This window comes from Hemiscyllium ocellatum, chromosome 8 (genome assembly GCF_020745735.1).
Source record: "Hemiscyllium ocellatum isolate sHemOce1 chromosome 8, sHemOce1.pat.X.cur, whole genome shotgun sequence".
NCBI lineage: Eukaryota > Metazoa > Chordata > Chondrichthyes > Orectolobiformes > Hemiscylliidae > Hemiscyllium > Hemiscyllium ocellatum.
The window spans coordinates 95,393,091-95,415,395 of NC_083408.1; positions in this window are offsets into that span (position 1 = coordinate 95,393,091).

The window sequence follows — 22,305 nt, forward strand, 5'->3', positions numbered from 1 at the left end:
ACATCCACACACCAGGAGGCCCTGTCACCACATGGGCTGCTACCACAAACAACACATTGCCAGCTACCAATTCTCCTAATAAGCAGCTATTGAGCCCCCCAGGCTACCATTACCCATTCTTTTATCTGTCCAACTGTTGCTCTTGCTGTTTGGGTGTCATTTCCACCTATTACTTACTCCTCCTCCCTCCTGCCACTCCTGCCAGTGATGTTACCAGTGCCCCCCAGTGACAGGGGTGACTCAGTGGCTCAGTAGTTCACACTGCTGCCTCACAGCACCAGGGACCCAAGTTTGAATTACCGTGGGTGTTTGTTAGTGTGGAGTTTGTACATTCCCCCCGTGTCTGCGTGGATTTCCTCCAAGTGCTCTGGTTTCCTCCCACAGACTGAGGAGTGCAGGTTAAATGGATTGACCACGCTAAATTGCCCATAGTGTTCAGGGATGTGCACACTTGCTGGATTAGCCATGGGAAAGGCAAGGCTACAGAGATTGGGTAGGATGCTGTTTGGAGGGTTAGTATGGACTCGATGCGCTGAATAGCCTGCTTCCACACTGTAGCAATTCTATGATTCTATTGTAATGACAGTACCTCCAACTGAAGTATCTAATTTAAACCCTGGAGGGTCACCATTATTTCCAAATTAACATCTATTAAATGTTTTCAGAATCATTGATTTCCTCAAAAGGTTTTTTTTATGATCTTGATATTTTCCAACCTTTTGCACGTAGTGAAGCTGTCAGGACCTTTCCTTTTGTTTTCCAGTGGTCTATGTTTTGAAACTAGAGGGTGCAATATGATGATCTATTTTATGTCAGATCTGTCGCAGTGCTCCTCCTGCTGGACATTCCTCCCATTTGACACATTATAATCGTGACTGATGCATTTATTTTCATTTCAGAGTGGTGGCTTTTGCAAATGGTTTTTTTCCAATACAGCCTTGGAATTGAATTCCATCAGTCATTTTTTTTTTGCCTAGTGGGCAACCTTTGGGCTTGAAACAACCATTTCTGGAGTTCCTTTCCAGCAGTTGAAGAATTTACATTGCTATCTTTGATATTATTACCTTCTCTGGCTTGCAGATGGTGGTTTGACTGGCCATGTCCAGTCCTCCAAAGATCTATTTGCAAATCAATTCTGCCAGCAACCCTTCACAAGAGTGATTCTCTGTCAACCTTAAAAAATCATTAATGAGTGATCCCATGCTTTACCATGGCCTCTGTTTCTTCTATTAAATGTCACCCCTTCAATAATTAAATTTCAACATCACACGTTGAAGTGTCAACATCAATTACAGCCAGAATAACTTTTCTTGCTATGCTCTGTTCCCACCAAAGCACTGTTTTGCTCATATATCAATAACAATGGTTCCTGCAGCGTAATTTACTGACCTGAACTCTGCCCCTCTAATCCTCACACAGTTCCATAACTAGTGAATCTTTTCTTTTCATCTCTGGGCCTAATATGGTCTCTCATTGGCCTGCAATGTTTCTAGGTTAGTTTTTATGCTTCTCTTGAGTCCTGGAACTGTTTCACTGTCTATCATGTCCACTTGCTTATTGTGGCTTTGGATCATTTCTAGTTTATCTTTCCCAGCTTTCTGCTGTTATCTGAATGACCCCTGGCACCATGTGAGAGCTCAAAAAAGAAAACAAATCCTTGATCAGGCAGTTTGCTTCAGTAGCTGATTTTAACATCTTTTTTTCTTTTCTGCTGTTGTCATGGTTTGCTGAGTCCAACTCTGTTTGGCCTCACAAAGTAATGCTTCCTGAGTCTGTGGAACTTTCTGGAAGAACTCTTTACTTACGGGTTGAGCTATCAACACATTTGACAGAACGTTTTCATTTTCATTTCAATGTTTGTTGAGATATACGATTCATGAATATCCACCATATCCCACAGTGACACCTCTCCCCCAATCATCCACTCTTATCATCATTTATTAGGCCTTCAAGCTCGACAATGCCCCTCACATTAAACCACACAGCAGGAGAGATAGAAGTGCTTCTGACTGCTCAGACATTCTGGCATTCACCCAATGGGCAACATAGTTTAAGTCTGCTTCATAAACTGCGAATCATGTGAGGGCACAGTCCATAGAGAAAATCTCACATTCTATGAAAAGGAATCTCGAGGTATTGCTGGGTAGGATGGTGAAGAGGAGTGGAGTTCCTTTTCCAGCTGACTTCTGCAGGATGGCAGCATCGCCAGTCATCGCCAACCTGAACCCAGGAAAGTCCTATGATCTGGGTTAAAAGGAACTCTCAACATGCAGGATTGTTCAAATGAATTTCTGTGCTCTACAGGATAAATGCCAGCTTACACTCACAGGATCACCATGCGCTCTCAATCTGCCACTACACATCTCGTTATCCCACCGTTGCCATACGTTCGAGTCGCCGTATGCGCTTCAGTGTGTTAAGCATTTACGCTCAATACAACAAGCCTGGCTTGCTTTAGGGGGCACAGTGGCTCAGTGGTTAGCCCTACTGCCTCACAGCACCAGAGACCCGCGTTCAATTCCCACCTCAGACTGTTTGTGGCTGCATGGTTTTATATGTGTTGGTTTAGTTAACAACTGAGGTTTCCTCCCACAGTCCAAAGATGTGTTAAATTGTCCATAGTGTTAGGTGCATTAGTCACCATGGGTCTGGGTGGGTTGCTCTTCGGAAGGTTGGTGTGGACTTGTTGGGCCAAAGGGCCTGTTTCCACACTGTAGAGAATCTAATCTAATCATCTTCATTTCGTGGGTGGCACGGTGGCACAGTGGTTAGCACTGCTGCCTCACAGTGCCAGAGACTCGGGTTCAATTCCCACCTCAGGTGGATTCCTCCCACAATACAAAAATGTGCAGGTTAGGTGAGTTGGCCATGCTAAATTGCCCGTAGTGTTAGGTGAAGGGGTAAACGTAGCGGAATGGGTCTGGGAGAGTTGTGGGTCGGTGTGGATTTGTTGGGCTGAAGAGCCTGTTTCCACACTGCAAGTAATCTAATGTACATGGACTTAACTCTCAGTACTGCATGCATCATGTCCAATTAAATGCTCTCACCTATCTCCTTCTCTCAAATTATTAACCCAACTTGACCTCTATGTTTTCTACTCACTTGGAACAATTCACTAACTTTCCTGCTCTTGCATCTCCACTAACTGATCTTCCATCCAATTCCAGCATGCTCAACCATTCACCCTGTCTCAATCCAGGATGACGTGCCTGACCCACCTGAAATCCCTGGACCGGTTTATGTGCAGTACTGACAATTGCTCAGATACCCGACTCTGATAGAATCAAGAATCTGACTGACTGTAGCTAACCTCCTAGAATGGAATCAGACATTACCCCTGACTTGCTGTGTTGATACCCCCTGACTCACTGTCGTATTCTTTGACCGCACAAGAGATTGCTCAAATGTGACTTTCAGATTTGGCCACTTTATTGAATCATATACTTTATATTTGCTGGGTAAGTTACTGGTACATGCTGCTGGTCAGTACTGCATAGTGACGTGTCCACCCAGTGGGCTGTTCAGTTCTCCCTACCATGACAAGCTTCCTCCCTTCTCCCTTTGCACTAAGGAAATAATGACAGCATCTAAGAAAGTGTGAAATGAATGAACACAAAGAATGCAAGCTCAGATGTATCCTGCATAGATGCATGTTATGTATGTGTGACTCTGCTTGCCAAGTGACCTGACAAAAGCATTCACATTTTAGGAGTCTTTGAGTTCCAAAGTGAAATGTTGAAGAGATGAAACAGTGTGTGTGAGAGCAGGCATGATGATGTGGTGAGGCTGGGTATCTGCTGTTGCCAAGTTGCATGGACAAAATGTGGAGGAGGGTAGTGCCTATGCACCATACAGGGACATTGTGGTGAAGGCACAGTTGGATAATGGCCAGGATAAATCATAAAGCTGCTAAGTGCCTAATCTGACTTGCGTGTCAGGAATTTTGTTTTTTCAGGGACAGAGAAAAGAATTTTAATTGGTGTAAAAATCAAACAAGTTGGACAATTCATGACATGTAAATACAATGAAATTACCAACTAAAGTTGAAAGGGAATATTGCAAGACATTTTCCTGATCATCAAGATTCTGACTTTGTTATTCTCATCGTATTTTTCCAACTTCCTCACTATTGCCCAGGCCGCACCAGGCAAGTGAAAATTCTGCCCATTACCTTCATGCAATGTTGAAGCTCTGCTCTCTTCCACTGTAATCATGTGACTGAAAGCATTGCCATGTCGTCATCAAAATCATTATGCAAGCTTCTGATGTTAATGCCTTCACTTTACTGTATTGGATATACAAGGAATAGCGGAGGAAATTCACGGAAGCGCAGACTAGATTACTTCATGTACGGGTTGGAACAGGATGGTGCAGATAGTTAAGTGACAAGATTAGATCATAACTGATAACACTGAAGTGAATTCATTTCATCCTATTTTTGCTGTTTAAGGTGAAAGGCAGGAATGTTAATAACATTATATGCTCAGATCTTTTTGTGTGGACTTGTATCTTGAAACACTTTTGGTTATGCCATTCTAGGCACCTCATATTCATGATTACAATGTGTCTTTGGATATAGCTAGCAATAAAATACAAGCTGAAGCTACCAATGTAACATCAATTTCTGACCCTACTCTACTGAGGCATCATCAACCTTTCAAACATATGGCCACATTTGATTATTTTTAATTAGTTGTCTGAAATTAGAGAAACCTTTAACATAGAAGTAATAAGGAGATTACCAGAATAGATCAAAAATATACGAATAGTCCCTTCCAATGGTGTTCCCAATGGTTTTAATGTTTTCTGTGTTATTCAAGGCTTCTTAATCAAGTGTTGGAAGAATACAGTTAAAATCCGAGACCAGGCAAAATACACTTATAAGTACACTGTAAAATGACACATTTAGGACCCAGCCCTTTTCTTTTCTTTTGTTGCCAGCTGTTTTGTACTGGCGTTCAGAAGAATAAGGGAGAGATTGATATAGAACAGCTTTCTACCGCTTACCTACCCATAGGCCAGCAGTTCATTGAATTTTTGAAAGTGGCAGAGAGCATTGAATATTTGGGAAGATATATGCAAGATAAATGTTAATGTGAGTGAATTACGATTCTGGAACATTCCATTCCTGGAATGACTGGTCACTTACAGGATATCAGCCCAAAAATCAGCATCCTTTGCTTCAGCGCCATCTTTGAAAACTCACTATGCACCTGGAGGAGTGCTGGCATCTGGAGGCTGCCCTGTTAATTTTATGAGACTGAGTTGGGAGATACCTGACACTGCATTTCTCTGACTGAATTGTGAAGGTCCTGATGGAGAAAGTAGCTCAGAGTAGGGATGTCTTCTTCCTGCAGAACCGTCAGAGGAGGGCACAACATCAGATCACACCAGCCTGGTAAGGGATTGCCACCTGGGTAGGAGGCACCTCCAGTCTGTGAAGGATTGGGCTGCAGTGTTAGTCCCTTGTGAAAGCCCAGTGATCTGTGGTTGTTGTAGCCACATCCTTCACACATTGGATCACTAACCCTGCTCGTTCTGAATGTGGTAGGAGCCATCTTCTCGGCCAGTGCTGATTGTCCATTAGCTTCACAATGGAAGACGACAGTGTAGGGTCCTCAGCCCATAGCTTACAGCCTCAGTGTAAACATGTCAGTGAGCACCAAATATTACCATCCCCTTCCTAATGCTCATCCTGTCAAATCCACAGATTTCAACTTTCTCAAGGCCCCACTGAAACTGGCCACGTGCACCCACATCTGTTAACCTCTACCTCCCCGTTCACCTCCCCCTATTTTCTGTGGGTCTGGCCAACAGTGGCCTGCCTTCTCAAGTGACCTGAGGAGCCGAGAGCTGTCAGAGCCCTGGCTGGTGGCTACACATGATTTTGATAATCCTTCCCCTCCTCCCTGGACTTGTCCCTATGAAGACATAGGACTGTCACTGAGTCATTCCCTGACATGCAGAGGTACAGACCCCTTGAGTGAAGCCATCCTAACCGCACAGCTGACCATGACTGTGCCCAGAACTGGTATGAGAGCCTGCCCTTGACTAACTGTTGCAAAAGGAGAAAGTGAGGACTGCAGATGCTGGAGATAAGAGCTGAAAATGTTTTGCTGGAAAAGCGCAGAAAGTCAGGCAGCATCCAAGGAGCAGGAGAATTGACGTTTCGGGCATGAGCCCTTCTTCAGGAATGATTCCTGAAGAAGGGCTCATGCTCGAAACGTCGATTCTCCTTGGATGCTGCCTGACCTGCTGCACTTTTCCAGCAACACATTTTCAGCTCTAATTGTTGCAAAAGCCCTAGGACTTTGGGACATGATCGACTGTTTGCAGCAGGTGCAGTGTGTTTGGTGCAAATGCTACTGCCTCATGGTGAAGACGTATATAGTGTGGCCAACTGTCTGGTAACTGCACAAACTGGCACTAAAAAGATGAGCCATCTATGCTGCAGCATGCCAGTAGACACCAGGTGAATAAGGCAATAAGCATGATAGGCAGATGGGCCCAGACCCTGTGTGGTAACAGTACCCGGTGCAACATGGCTGGACACATCTAGTCTTTAAGGGTGCATCTGTGCTGTGCTGTGTCAGGGTACTGTTGAGGTTTCGAAGAGTGTAGAATCACAGAACAAGAAGAACCTGCAAGAAAACTGAGCAGAAAATAAATTACATCTGCAATTTTATCGATAAGAAAAGCACTTGTCCCATAAAGGGTGAGATTTTGGAATTAACCATAGAAAACAAAAAAAATGGTAAAGGCTTTGAACGCGTATTTTGGATCTGCCTTCAAAGCAGAAGAAACAAAATTGGTGAAAATCAATGGACAAGTTGGAAAGAATAACTGAGAACTATAACTTACAAAAGGGAATGAGAATCCCAATGTGATTATATGGTGATAAGCCCCATGGGCCCGATGGCCTGCATCCTAGAGTCTCAAAAGAAGAGGCTGCAGATATAGTGGAAGCATTGGTAATAATCTTCCAAAAGTAGGAATTTGTGTGCCGAATCATGTTAACCTAATATCTGTTTAATGGATGATGATAATATATTTCTTTAATTCATGGCCTAAATGAGAGGCAATCTGATGACATCCAGGCAGAAGTCATAGAATCCTGGATCCATACAGTACAGCAGAGATCCTTCAGCCAATTCAGCCTGCATCACCCATCAATACACTTTTACCTACACTCATCCCACTTTCCTGCACTTGGTCCACAACCTAAAATGTTATGACACTTCAAGTGCTCATCCAAATTTAAAGTTTGTAAGGGCTCCTCCCCAACTACCCTCCCAAGCCGTGTATTCCATATGCCAACAATCCTCTGGGTGAAAGGGTTTTCTCAAATCCCCTCTAAATCTCATGTCTTTCACTTTAAAATTATGTCCCCTTGTTATTGACCCTTCGACTAAGAAGAATATCTGCTTTCTATCTGCCCTGTCTATACCCCTCACAATCAGATAACCGCACAACCTTCTGTGCTCCAAAGACAATGACCCGAGCTTATTTAGCCTCTTTTCATAGCTATAAACTCTTCATGGGATGTGTGCTCCTCTGACTGGGTCAACATTTATCACTCATCCTAATCTTTCAGAAGAAGGTATTGATGTGCTGCCTTGTTGTATCACTGCTGTACTTTGGGTTTAGAGACAGCCACAGTGCTGTTATGGAGGTAGTTTTAGGATTTTTAATGTACTAACAGTGAAAAAATGTCAAGAAATTTCCAAGTCAGAATGGTGTGTAGCTAAAAAGAGAACTTTTATGTGATGGTATTCCCATACATATGAAAAACTTGTCTTCTGGGTGATAGAAATTGTGGATTTGGAAGATGCTTTTGAAGTTACCATAGTGAGCTACTACAGTGCATCTTGTAGATCCTTTTGAGCCAAGATCCTTCTTCACTAACATCATTATGCATTCTTTCATTATCAAAAATTCCCAAAGCACCTAACAGCCAAGAAAGTGTGGTTAAAATGGAGCTACTGTTACATGTAGCATGGTGCTGGATATATCATTAATGACATAATCAAGCACAAATTGAGTTGTCTTTTTAATATGATTCATGAATCTGTTTTGACAGTGATACAGATGTTCAAAGGGACATAGCCCATAAGAACTCATTATTGATGATATTTTACTTGATCACACAAGACTGTCTTTTATTTGAAATTAGCAGGGATAGGAATTGTGGTCCCTTAGTGAAATGTCAGACATTAACTTTTCAGTTTCTATGACCCGGAAACAGGCGCTTCGGCCCAGCAAGACCATGCCGATACCCCTACCCCTAACACTACAGGCAATTTAGCATGGCCAATTCACCTAATCTGCACATCTTTGGACTGCGGGAGGAAACCAGGGCACCTGGAGGAAACCCACACAGACACGGGGAGAATGTGCAAACTCCACACACTCAGTCGTCTGAGTCGGGAATTGAACCCAGGTCTCTGGCCCTGTGAGGCAGCAGTGCTAACCACTGTGCCACCATGCTGTTCTCCTGGGAGTGGACATGAAAACAGTATATGTTGCAATTCTCAATTTGAGGGTGAAGTTCCCTGCCAAGGCGTGGGTCCATTACCCAAGTAGCATCTTTCAATCAATATATTAGTGTGCAATGTTTGCCTTATGATTTCCATCACTAAAATTTTGTTTCCAATTACTGCAGCAAATGAAACAGATTATCTTTGGCAAAATGATAAGTCTTCAACAGCTGGAAATCTGAAATTAAAAACAGAAACCATTGGAAACATTCATCAGGTCTAGAACAATTTGAGAGAGTGAAGCTGAGTTAACGTGTCAGGTCAATGACCATTCTTTAGATGCTCTTCAATGATATGTAGAGGGATGTGTGAAAGCAACTTAAACCTGAGGTTGTATGATAATGAAGTGTGACATTGTCCAATGTGATTATTGCAATATACACCAGACCCACTGCACTCATTAACTCAGTTTGGGATTGTGAGTGTGCCTTTGTTTATCCATGGCCTTGTAATTGTCCAGCTTATGGAAGGATGACTAGAGAAAACACTGCATGTGGGACCTGCCTGTCGACACATGTTAATCCCCAGCCTTGTTGTGTTGACTTTTTGATCCTGGATGTTGATGAAAATATAAATCTGATGTCTCACTTGGGCGATAGCAAATAAAATCAGAAATTACTTACAAGTGGCCTGATTGTAGCCGAGCACATCATTCAATATGCAAATGTACTGGCACTCTGTGGATTGCAGGATGTAGATTAACACCACTGCCAGAAGGGAAGAAAAGTGAAACTGCAAATAAAGTTACTAATCCACTAATTAGAATACAAAGATTTGATTTTGAATTACCAGCCAAGTGCAACTGAAATTATGTTTGTAGAACGCAACATAACAAGAATCCTATAAAGGAAAAATTCTGGTTCACTTTGTGCCTGCTACTATATCATGAGGCTTAGATTATTACAACTTCCTCTTTTCATTACTGATGAAACCTGTTTGCTTACTTGACAATGCCTAGATCAAATTGTATATTGTAGAAAACATTTAATTACTCTGGCATAACAAGGATCGCACTACACATTCCATGCAAATTTGGGTTTGTCTTGTCATTCAAGGATTTCAATCAAAAATCTGGTCCAACCACTGTGTTGTAAAACAGTCTGAACCAGAAACAATACAAGACAGTGACAAATTTTTCTTTGCAATTGTCCACTCCACATCTCTCACAGAATTCGATGTCTATTATGTTCACTTCATTTGAAAACTTGATTAAGTTAGTTCTGAGTACACAATGCATTTTATTACATAAAAGTGTTGCATTGAGATGTATACTTTGGAAAATGGTGACGGGCCTTCTCAGTGCCTTGATGCTATATTTGTGCTGATAGAGTTCTCATTATCATATTAGGTAGGGAATTCCACAATTCCTACCCACTGATAAGTAAGAGTCAGTTTTGCAAGCCAGGATGCAAGTGATGACATTCCCATAATATTGCCACACACCCTTCTTTGAGTGGCACCTTGGAAGTATGCTTGGTGAGTTGCTGCATTGCAGAGTAAATACTGCAGCAACAAGGGTCAAATGGATAGCAATTAATTCCAATGGAAGAAATGCCAGTTAAGTAAACTGTTTTATACCAAGCTTCTGGAAATTTGTTGTTTTTCAAATCATTCACCCAGAGGATGTGGGCACCTCTGACTGGGCCAGTATTTGTTGCACATTCCTAGTTGCCTTTAAAAAGGTGGTGATGAGTTGCCTCCTTGAATCTACTTTGGTCCAGAGAGTGACTGTTAAGAAAGGATTTGCAAGATTTTGCCTCACGCCACTTGAAGGATTAGTGACATATTTTCAAGTCAGGATGTGGAGAGGCTTGGAGGGGAACTTGCAGGTGGGGGTGTTCACATATACCTGCTACACTTGTCCTTATAAATAATAGAGATAGTGAGCGTGGGAGGTGATGTCTAAGTATCCTTTGCAAACTTTTGTAATGCATTTTTTTTTATTGATTCATGACATGAGCATCACTGCTGGGCTAGCATCTATTGTCCATTGTATGTTACCCTTGAGAAGGTCATGGTGAGTTGCCTTTGCGAACCACTGCAGTCTGTGTGCTGAAGGTAAATCCACAAAACCAATAGTGAGTGAGTTCCAGGATTTTGAACTATCGACTGTGAAGAAACGTTGATGTATTTCTCAGTCAGTATGGTCAGTGGTTGAGAGGGAACTTACAGGTGGTAGTGTTCCCATGCATCTGCTGTCATTGTGCTATGTAGAAGTGGTTGTGTGTTTGGAAGGTGCTGTAAAAACAGCCTTGGTGAATTTCTGCAGTGCTTCTTGTAGCTGGTACACACTGCTGCTACTGAGCATCAGTGGTGATGGTGTAATTATGGTGCCAATCAAGCGGGCTGCTTTATCCTTGATGGTACAAAATTTTATCTTAGAATTATAATAGGAACATAGAAGTGTTGTTTGAATGGTGAGTAATCCATTGCTGGCCTGACTTGTGCCTTTCAGATGATAGACCAGCTTTGGGGGAATCAGGAAGTGAGGTACTTGCTGCTCGATTCCTAGCTTTTAACTTATTTCAGAAGCAGCAATATTTATATGACTAGTTCAGTTCAGTTTGTGCTCAATGGTAACCTCTCCCAACCCCCTTTAAAGGACTTTGATAGTAAGAAATTCACTGATGGTGATCCCCTTGAATGACAAGAGGAGGGGGTTAGATTGTTACTTACTGGAGATGGCCATTGCCTGCCATTAGTGTGGTGCAAATGTTATCTGCCACTTCTCAGCTCAAACATGGATATTGTTTAAGTCTTACAACATTTAGGCATGGATTGCTTCAGGATCTGAGGATTATGAACAGTGCTAAATGTTGTGTAATCATTGGCAAACATCCCCACATCTGACCTTATGTTGGAGGGAAGGTAACTGATGAAGCAGAGAAGATGATTTGGCCAAGGTCACTACCTGAGGAGCTCCTGCCATGGAGCTGAGATGACTGACCTCCACACCACAGACATTTTCTTTTGTGCCAGACTTGACGTCAACCAGGGCAGATTTTTAGTCCTGTTGTCTCCAGTTTTGTTCAGGCTCCTTGATACCATGTCCAGTCAAATGCAGCCTTGCCTTCAAGGGCTATCACTTTCACCTCATTTTGGAAATCAGTTACTCTGTCCATGTTTGAAACACGGCTGCAATGATGTCAGGACCGAAGTGGCCTTGATGGGCATCACTAAACGGGTTATTGCTGAATAGGTGCTGATGATAGCACTGCTGCTGACACTGCCCATTATTTTACTGATGATCAAGTACTGATGGGATGGTAATTGACTGGGTTGGATTTGCTCTGCTTTTGTGTACAGAATATACCTGGACAATGTTGAGTAGGTGCTAGTTTTGTAGTTGTACTGGAACAAGTTGGCTAGAGACATTGCAAGTTTTGGAGCAGGAGTCTTTAGGACTATTACAGGAATATTGCCAGAGCCCATAGCATTTGCAGTTTCCAGTGTCTCCAATCATATGTTGGCATCATGTAAAGTGAAAAAAGTTGGCTGAAGACCAGTATCTGTGATGCAGGGGATCTCTGGAGGAGGCTGAGATGATCATCCACTTGGCACTTCAGTCTGAAAGTTGGTGTGAATGCATCAGTCTTATCTTTTGTACTGATGTGCTGGGATCCCACAATATTGAGTGTGAGGACATTGTCGAGCCTTCTCCTCCAATGAGCTGTTTACTTGTCAATCATCATTCATGAGTGGATGTGATAAGATGTGTTGAGCTTAGATCTGAACCATTGGTTGTGGGATTGCTTAGCTTTGTGTATCACTTGCTGTTTCTGCAGTATGGGTCAGAAGCAGTTCTTATTTTTAGGTAATCCTGGTGCTGTTCCTGGCATGCCTTTCTGTAGGTCTGATAGTAATAGGAAAGTGGTGGTTATACTGGGCCATGAGATTGCAGATTGCATTTGAGTTTGCTTCAGCTGCTGATTTCCAATGGATGCCCAGTCTTTACTATATGTGTTTGATGTCTATTCCATTTAACACAGATATGGTGCCACACAACACAGTGGAATATGTTCTGGGTGTGAAGATGAGATTTCACCTCTGCATGGACTATGTTGTGGTTACTCTTACCAGTACAGTGACAGACAGATGCATCCGTAACAGGAATATTGATGTAGATGAGATCAAGTATGTTCTTCCCTCTTGTTGGTTCCCTCACCACCTGGCACAGACACAATCTAGCAGCAATGTTCTTGAACACAGTGATGCTGTCAGGCCATTCATGATAGTAGACATTGAAGTGCCTCCTAGATTTAAGTCTATGCCCTTGCCACCCTTATCACTTCCTCCAAGTGGTGTTCAACATGAAGCAGTTGGAACATCCATGTGAATGGTAAGGTTTCCATCCTGACAGGAATCTTTGAGATGGCAGAAACATTTCAAGTGATGAAGAGACCAGCTGCTTGAAGAGATCAGGCAGTATATGTCAGTCCCAATTACTGTTCTAAATTCATGAGAAGCATTCCAGGATGAGGAACTTGAGAAGCCAGAAGTGTTCACTTTAGTGAAAACAAAATTGAGAGGCAATTTGATAGAACTGTTCAAAATTATGAAGAGTATTAACAGATTAGACAGTGTGAATTTATTTGTTTCATGGAACAATCAGAAACCGCAGATTTAAGGTGACTGGCAAAACAACAAAGGAAAAGTGTCTTTGTGTCACAACTGATTCAACTCTAAAATTTACCATTTGAGAGTATGATGGAGTTAGATTCAGTCATAACATCAAGAGGGCATTGGGTCATTATCTGAGAAGAAAAATGCACCTGGCTAAAGAGAAAAGGAAAGGGCGTAGTACTAGGTGAATTACTGCAGAGGAGACGAGCATGGATATGACATGCTGAATAGCCACCTTCTGTATTGTCTAATTCTAACATTAACAACAGCCTGTACAATCTAGACAATAAGGAATTTGGCATCGGTGATCAATGACAGGTGTGGGATGGAGTGGCATGGGGGAGGGAATGCTATAAGGTTTGGATGGTATGACAACTTTTCCTTGTTGGAATCATCTATCACAATAAGTAGTTCATCGAGTTTGATGATGTAAAATTGATCATATAATTCATAGCTGCAAATGTGTTGCTGGTCAAAGCACAGCAGGCCAGGCAGCATCTCAGGAATAGAGAATTCGACGTTTCGAGCATAAGCCCTTCATCAGGAATAAGAGAGAGAGAGCCAAGCAGGCTAAGATAAAAGGTAGGGAGGAGGGACTAGGGGGAGGGGCGCAGACAAGGGAGGCGCGGTGGTAGTTTGGCGCACTGACCTGTATACCGTGGAAGCCAAACGCCAGCTCGCGGACGCCTCCTCTTATCGCCCCCTTGACCACGACCCCACCTCTCACCACCAAACCATCATCTCCCAGACCATCCAGGACCTCATCACCTCAGGGGATCTCCCATCCACCGCCTCCAACCTCATAGTCCCACAACCCCGCACCGCCCGTTTCTACCTCCTGCCCAAAATCCACAAACCTGCCTGCCCCGGCCGACCCATTGTCTCAGCCTGCTCCTGCCCCACCGAACTCATCTCCCAATACCTCGACACGGTCCTGTCCCCTTTAGTCCAAGAACTCCCCATCTACGCTCGGGACACCACCCACGCCCTCCACCTCCTCCAGGATTTTCGCTTCCCCGGTCCCTAATGCCTTATTTTCACTATGGACATCCAGTCCCTGTACACCTCCATCCCCCATCACTAAGGACTCAAAGCCCTCCGCTTCTTCCTTTCCCGCCGCACCAACCAGTACCCTTCCACTGACACCCTCCTTCGACTGACTGAACTGGTCCTCACCCTGAATAACTTCTCTTTTCAATCCTCCCACTTCCTCCAAACTAAAGGAGTTGCCATGGGCACCCGCATGGGCCCCAGCTATGCCTGCCTCTTCGTAGGATATGTGGAACAGTCCATCTTCCGCAACTACACTGGCACCACCCCCCACCTTTTCCTCCGCTACATCGATGACTGTATCGGCGCTGCCTCGTGCTCCCACGAGGAGGTTGAACAGTTCATCAACTTTACTAACACCTTCCATCCCGACCTGAAATTCACCTGGACTGTCTCAGACTCCTCCCTCCCCTTCCTAGACCTTTCCATTTCTATCTCGGGCGACCGACTCAACACAGACATCTATTATAAACCGACTGACTCCCACAGCTACCTGGACTACACCTCCTCCCACCCTGCCCCCTGCAAAAACGCCATCCCATATTCCCAATTCCTTCGTTTCCGCCGCATCTGCTCCCAGGAGGACCAATTCCAACACAGCACAGCCCAGATGGCCTCCTTCTTCAAGGACCGCAGAATCCCCCCAGACGTGATCGACGATGCCCTCCACCGCATCTCCTCCACTTCCCGCTCCTCCGCCCTTGAGCCCCGCTCCTCCAACCGCCACCAAGACAGAACCCCACTGGTTCTCACCTACCACCCCACCAACCTCCGCATACAACGTATCATCCGCCGCCATTTCAGCCACCTCCAAACGGACCCCACCACCAAGGATATATTTCCCTCCCCTCCCCTATCAGCGTTCCGCAAGGACCACTCCCTTCGTGACTCCCTCGTCAGATCCACACCCCCCACCAACCCAACCTCCATCCCCGGCACCTTCCCCTGCAACCGCAGGAAATGTAAAACTTGCGCCCACACCTCCACACTCACTTCCCTCCAAGGCCCCAAGGGATCCTTCCATATCCGCCACAAGTTCACCTGTACCTCCACACACATCATCTATTGCATCCGCTGCACCCGATGTGGCCTCCTCTATATTGGTGAGACAGGCTGCTTACTTGCGGAACGCTTCAGAGAACACCTCCGGGCCGCCCGAACCAACCAACCCAATCACCCCGTGGCTCACACTTTAACTCTCCCTCCCACTCCACCGAGGACATGCAGGTCCTTGGACTCCTCCACCGGCAGAACACAACAACACCTCCGGGCCGCCCGAACCAACCAACCCAATCACCCCGTGGCTCACACTTTAACTCTCCCTCCCACTCCACCGAGGACATGCAGGTCCTTGGACTCCTCCACCGGCAGAACACAACAACACGACGGCTGGAGGAGGAGCGCCTCATCTTCCGCCTGGGAACCCTCCAACCACAAGGTATGAATTCAGATTTCTCCAGTTTCCTCATTTCCCCTCCCCCCACCTTGTCTCAGTCGGTTCCCTCAACTCAGCACCGCCCTCCTAACCTGCAATCCTCTTCCTGACCTCTCCGCCCCCACCCCACTCTGGCCTATCACCCTCACCTTGACCTCCTTCCACCTATTCCACTTCTATCGCCCCTCCCCCTCGTCCCTCCTCCCTACCTTTTATCTTAGCCTGCTTGGCTCTCTCTCTTATTCCTGATGAAGGGCTTATGCTCGAAACGTCGAATTCTCTATTCCTGAGATGCTGCCTGGCCTGCTGTGCTTTGACCAGCAACACATTTGCAGCTGTGATCTCCAGCATCTGCAGACCTCATTTTTTACTCATATAATTCATAGCTCCATTTCACACGGAGGCACAAACTATTCAATATCCAGCAGGTAGATGTAACCTATCAGCTTAACCACTCAGCTATCTCAAGGTGGAAATATATCTAACTCACAGACCTTTGACTTTGAGTTAGAAATGCTTCCAACTGCCTGAAGTGGGCAAAGCAGCTTTCATTGAGTTAAACGAACATGTCCAAGTCACTGGGGAATTAACTATTGTTCTTTGAATCATGCCATGGAATATTTACTATCCATCGGAATGAAACACATAAAACCTTGAATTAATATCTCATTCAAGTAATGTCAATATACAATATTTCCTCATCAATATCTTACTACTCAACTAGGAATGGATGTTGAGGTGAGATGGAGGTGATTGGGGTGTTGAGTTAGACTGGAGATTGGTAAATGAATCAATTTTTTAAAAAGAGTTAGATTAAATAAGCAGTTGAGAAAATTATTTGCAGATAAACATAAATGTAAGCAGGTAGAAGATGCTGTGCATTTGCAGAAAGACTGGCTGCCAGAAATATTATATGAATGTTGTGGAAATGACTAAAACTGAAGCAGCAGGGATTTGGAGTGACATTATCTTCTACTCTAAACATGTCAAAACATTGTGGAATAGCAATAAACAAAACAAATAGAGTGTAATTTGCAATCTTCGGTCAGTTGAGTGTAAATTGGGAGATGTCATACTATTACTGTTCAGATCATACCTTGAATATTGTGTTCGGTTCTGTGCATCCAAGCATAAAGGGAATATTTAAGCCATAGAGTCAATGCAGAAAGGAGCAGTAAGGTTTCTTAGTAATATTGGAGGATGGTGATTGAGAATGCAGAGGCTTGTTTTGCACTTGTCCCCAATGTAATGACATCATTACAGCTTCATAGCTCAATCTGAGTACTATAATTGAACGTCCTTACTATGGCTGATGTCCGGACAACGTATGCGAGTTAAATTTGTATACCAAGTCACATACACCAGCAACTCACAAGAGCCATTAAAAGTGTGCCTGTATGGTACAGAATAATTGAACATCAGATCCTTTGCCTTGATATTAAATGTTCAAATTTGTTGCATTAAACTTACTTATAAGTGTAATGATCTTTAATAGCTTAGCTCTGGCAACCACAGATATCTACATTCACTTTGATTTCATTGAAATGTACAAACATCTTGCCACATGACGTATAGTTTGGTGTCAATAGATATCTACGAAGGTGAAAATGTCACATTTTATATCACACAGGTGGAGGGTGAGGGAGAGAAGGAGGGAAGACAGAATGGAAAAAAGAGAGAATCATCAATATTTTCAACATTATGGTTCTTTGTTTGAGCAATGCCAAACTAATCTAATTATCTCCTATCGTTTCTTCAAATGTTTCCTGGGGACTTGATAAAGAAGCGATCAGAGAAGAAAGCACATCAGTTGATAGGACTTCTCAGGATCCTGTGCCCAATATGGAAAGGGAGCTGTCAAAAAGAGCTCCAAGAGATGAACAGGGTGAGTCTCTGGACATAGCTCTGGCTTCTGAACTCCTTTCGCCAGAATTTATAGTGGAACCATTCATACAATCCATACAGTATGGAAACAGGCCATTCAGCCCATCAGGTCCACACCAACCCTCTAAAGTATATCCTACCCAGACCGAGACCCCCTTACCCTATTACTGTAATCCTATGTTGTGTATCAGATAGGTTGCCAGATTGGTTTAGTGCAGCTTTCCTAGACCAGATGACCTCAAATTGAGGCAAGCTTCATTGGTTAGGCTGATTAATGTAACCTCGGTTGTAGATAAAATTCTAGAATCCATCTTTAAGGATGATATTTCTAAATTCTTGGAAGTGCAGGGTCAGATTAGAACAAGTCAGCATGGATTTAGTAAGGTGAGGTCATGCCTGACAAACCTGTTAGAATTCTTTGATGACTTAACAAGTAGGTTAGACCAGTGAAACCCTGTGGATATTATCTATTTAGACTTTGATCAGGTGTCTCGCGGGAGGCTGCTGAGTAAGGTGAGAGCCCATGGTGTTTGAGGTGAGCTACTGGCATGGATTGAGGATTGGTTGTCTGACAGAAGGCAGAGAGTTGGGATAAAAGGTTCTTTTTCAGAATGGCAGCTAGTGACAAGTGGGGTCCTGCAGGGTTCAGTGTTAGGGCCGCAGCTGTTCACTTTATAGATTAATGATCTGGATAAAGATACTGGGGGCATTCTGGCAAAGGTTGCAGATGATACGAAGTTAGGCAGGTAGTTCTGAGGAGGTGGGGATGCTACAGAAAGATTTAGACAGGTTAGGAGAGTGATCCAAGAAATGGCTGATGAAATTCAATGTGAGCAAATGCAAGGTCTTGCACTTTGGTAAAAAAGAACACAAGCAATGACTATTTTCTAAACGGTGAGAAAATTCTTAAATCTAAAGTACAAAGGAATCTGGGTTGCTTGGCCAGAATTCTGTAAAGGTTGACTTGCAGGTTGGGTCCGTGGTTAAGAAAGCAAATGCAATGTTGTCATTAATCTCAAGAGGGTTGGAATGTAAAGCAATGATGTGCTACTGAGACTTTATAAAGCTCTAGCTAGACCCCATTTAGAATATTGTGTCCAGTTTTGGGCCCCACACCTCAGGAAAGACATACTGGCACGTGTCCAGCTGAGATTCAAACAAATGATCCCTGGAATGGTAGGCCTAACATACGATGAATGGCTGAGGATCCTGAGATTGTATTCATTAGAGTTTAGAAGGTTGAGGGGCGATCTAATAGAAGCTTACAAGATAATACATGGCTTAGAAAGAGTGGAAGCTGGGAATTTGTTTCTGTCAGGCAGGGATAGTATAATCCGCAGGGAACAGGCTTAGAACTAAAGGAGGTTAATTTAAAATGGAAACGAGGAGAAATTTCTTCAACCAGAGAATGATGGGCCTTTGGAATTGATTGCTACAGAGCGCAGTGGAGGCCAGAACGTTAAATGTCTTCAAGGCAGAGATTGATAAATTCTTAATCTCGCAGGGAATTAAGGGATATGGGGAGAGTGCGGATAAATGGTGTTGCAATGCCTATCAGCCATGATCGAATGGCGGAGTGGACTCGATGGGCCAAACAGCCTTATTTCCACTCCTATGTTTTAAGGTCTTATGGAACTCCTGGTTCTGTCTGTACAAAGCCAATTGATGTCAAATTGAGTATTCTAATGCAAACTAGAATAGTAGTTAGTGATCCAGGAAATCTTTCAGCCGCCAAGCACCATTATTCCTGGAGAGACAAATGAACGAGCATGGGGAGAGGTGCTGAGCAATGTGGAGGTGAATCCTGAGTCTAAATATTGCATCTTTGCTCACTACACATGACTGGACTGAATCTAACTGGAGTAAAAAATGAGGTCTGCAGATGCTGGAGATCACAGCTGCAAATGTGTTGCTGGTCAAAGCACAGCAGGCCAGGCAGCATCTCAGGAATAGAGAATTCGACGTTTCGAGCATAAGCCCTTCATCAGGAATAAGAGAGAGTAGCTACTCTCTCTTATTCCTGATGAAGGGCTTATGCTCGAAACGTCGAATTCTCTATTCCTGAGATGCTGCCTGGCCTGCTGTGCTTTGACCAGCAACACATTTGCAGCTGAATCTAACTGGAGTTGGCTATCTTACTGCGATACTGCCATTTCCTGGACTTACATGTTTTTCTGCATATTGTGTTGGAAGTGCAACTGGTAATAGCAAAGGGGCATCTGAGATATTCAGAGGTAACACAATCAGCTTAATCAATGTTGATTCAGAATTTAGTAAAAGTATCAGTGATAACAGAGAAGGAAGGCCACCTCAGCCAAATTGCAAGCAGAAAGAGAAAAAAATGAAGAGATGGAACAAGTAGAAAATAAGAAAAAAAATGTAAAGCTTAAGCAAGCATTTGGATGGTTATATGAATAGGAAGGGTTTGGAGGGATATGGGTCGGGTGCTGGCAGGTGGGACTAGATTGGGTTGGGATATCTGGTTGGCATGGACAGGTTGGACCGAGAGGTCTGTTTCTGTGCTGGACATCTCTATGACTCTATGACTTTATTTCAAAATCTCTCATAAGAACTTTTTTGCATAGCAAGTTTTGATAAGATTTGTTGCTCAGGTTGAGGCTTTGGATGTAGGTTTGCTTGCTGAGCTGAAAGGTTCATTTCCAGATGGTTTGTTACCTTACTAGGTAACATCTGTAGTGGACCTCATGTGAAGCAATGCTGAAAATTCCTGCTTTCTATTTATATGTTTGGGTTTCTTCATCCTAGGACAAGCCAAACAAAGACATGCACGAAAATTCATAGAAGCATGGCATTCCAACTGGAACTCTATCAACAAACACATCGAATTAGACCCCATCTACCACTCCCTGAGAAAAGGAACAGGAAGTGACTTCACCGCAGGAATTGGCATCACCACAGGAAATGACATCACCAAGCCAAAGAAACCCAAAAAATAGAAAACAGGAATTTTCAGCATTTCTTCGCATGAGGTCCACTGAAGATGTTACCTAGTAAGGTAACGAAACGTCTGGAAATGAGCCTTCCAGCTCAGCGAGCAAATCTACATCCAAAATTTGTTGCATGCTTGAGATATTGCTTGTGGGATGATGATGACATAATGGTACTGTCACCAGACTAGTCATCAAGAGTTTCTGGTTAATGTCGTGGTGAAAGGAGTTGGAATCCCACTATGGTAGATAATAAAATTTAAATTGAATAAAAATCTGGAATTTAAATTTAAAAAGGCAGAAGCCTAACAGCAACCATATAGCTATTATCTTTCCATCTGGTTCACTGATGTTGTTTAGGAAAGGCAATCAGTCATCCTTACCTGGTCTCACCTTCATGTGATTCTAGACCCACAGCAATGTGGTTGACTTTTAACTAGACTCCAGGCTATAAATGCTGACCTGTTGCTGCATTCCTATAAGCAAGTTTTAATAATAGAGTGGAATTGAACAATCTGGATTGTTCTCTTTTTCGATCTGAGGAATCGCTTTGGTGTGAACAATTTTTAATGTCATTTAATTACAATTTCTAACATTATGGGATTACTTTAGTGGATGTTGAATGTGTAAATTCAGTGAGTGATTAAATTAACAGGGCAGCTAGGGACAAGTTGCTGTTTGGATGAAGCTAGTGCTAGAGTGACATTAATGGATCGGCAAGGCTGGAAATACTCAACTCATTCCCTTGGAGATGACCAACGAGAAAGGTTTGTAGATAAATCAAGCTCTGCACTGAATGTGAGGAAAACGAGGCGAGATGATACATTATAGTCTCAGAGGATATCATTAATGCTTTAACCAAGGTCATCTCAGTACAGGGCAGATTCCAGCCAAAGACATATGTGTGAGGTGGAAAGGTTCATGAGCCCACTATCACCCCTTCACCATTTTAGTCAGTCTTATACAATAGACTGCTTCTGTTCAATATTTTTAAATCCATTTTTGCTGTAATTATAGCCAAATGTGTAAGTGAATGCTGAATACCTGGAATGAAAGAATTGAAATTATACAGCAGCAATTTCCCTACATCTGGGAACAAAAAGCTAGGTTAGCATTTGGGTCCAATTGTTCATCAGAAAATTTAATTTTCTTTTCATTCCTCAATGGGCTATGGCTGACATATCCATTTCTCATTCCGTTGCAGGTTTTCCATTTGAAGCACAGAATTTCTTAGCAGCACTGATGGGTTTATTCATCTAAGCTGGCCATCTCCCAGCTGACTAGGAAGGATTTCATGTCCAGTTTGATTCTGATCACTGTGTCTTCCTTCTTCCACTGTTTAGGTCCAATTTCAGACAAGCCGAACCTTGGAGGACTTATCAATATTAAATGGAATCTAACTCTCATCTCACAGTCACTTTACATTCATTTAATGCTTTGTAAGTTTCCTTTGAAGGTGGCAGTGTTCCAACTCAGTTCATAATGAACTTCTTAGCATTTGTCATTGTGACCTAAACCTTCCCCCACCCCATCTCCCCCATGATCAGATCTTCCATACATTTGGTTAGACATGTGGTCTCACACTGGTCTCAAATTGCATGATTTAATTTGCTGCCTGACTGCAAAATAAATCAATATTCAGTTAATTAATATTAACAAAATTATGACCCAAATCATTCTTTGGCAACTTGGAGTTAAATATAACCAAAATTCTATGAAATGGGTATGTATATGGGAAATGTTCTGTATTACTGAAATGGAAATTAGCCTGAGCTTAACAAAGGCTTAGATGATAAATTTTGTCATAACTATAGCAGTAAATGCAATA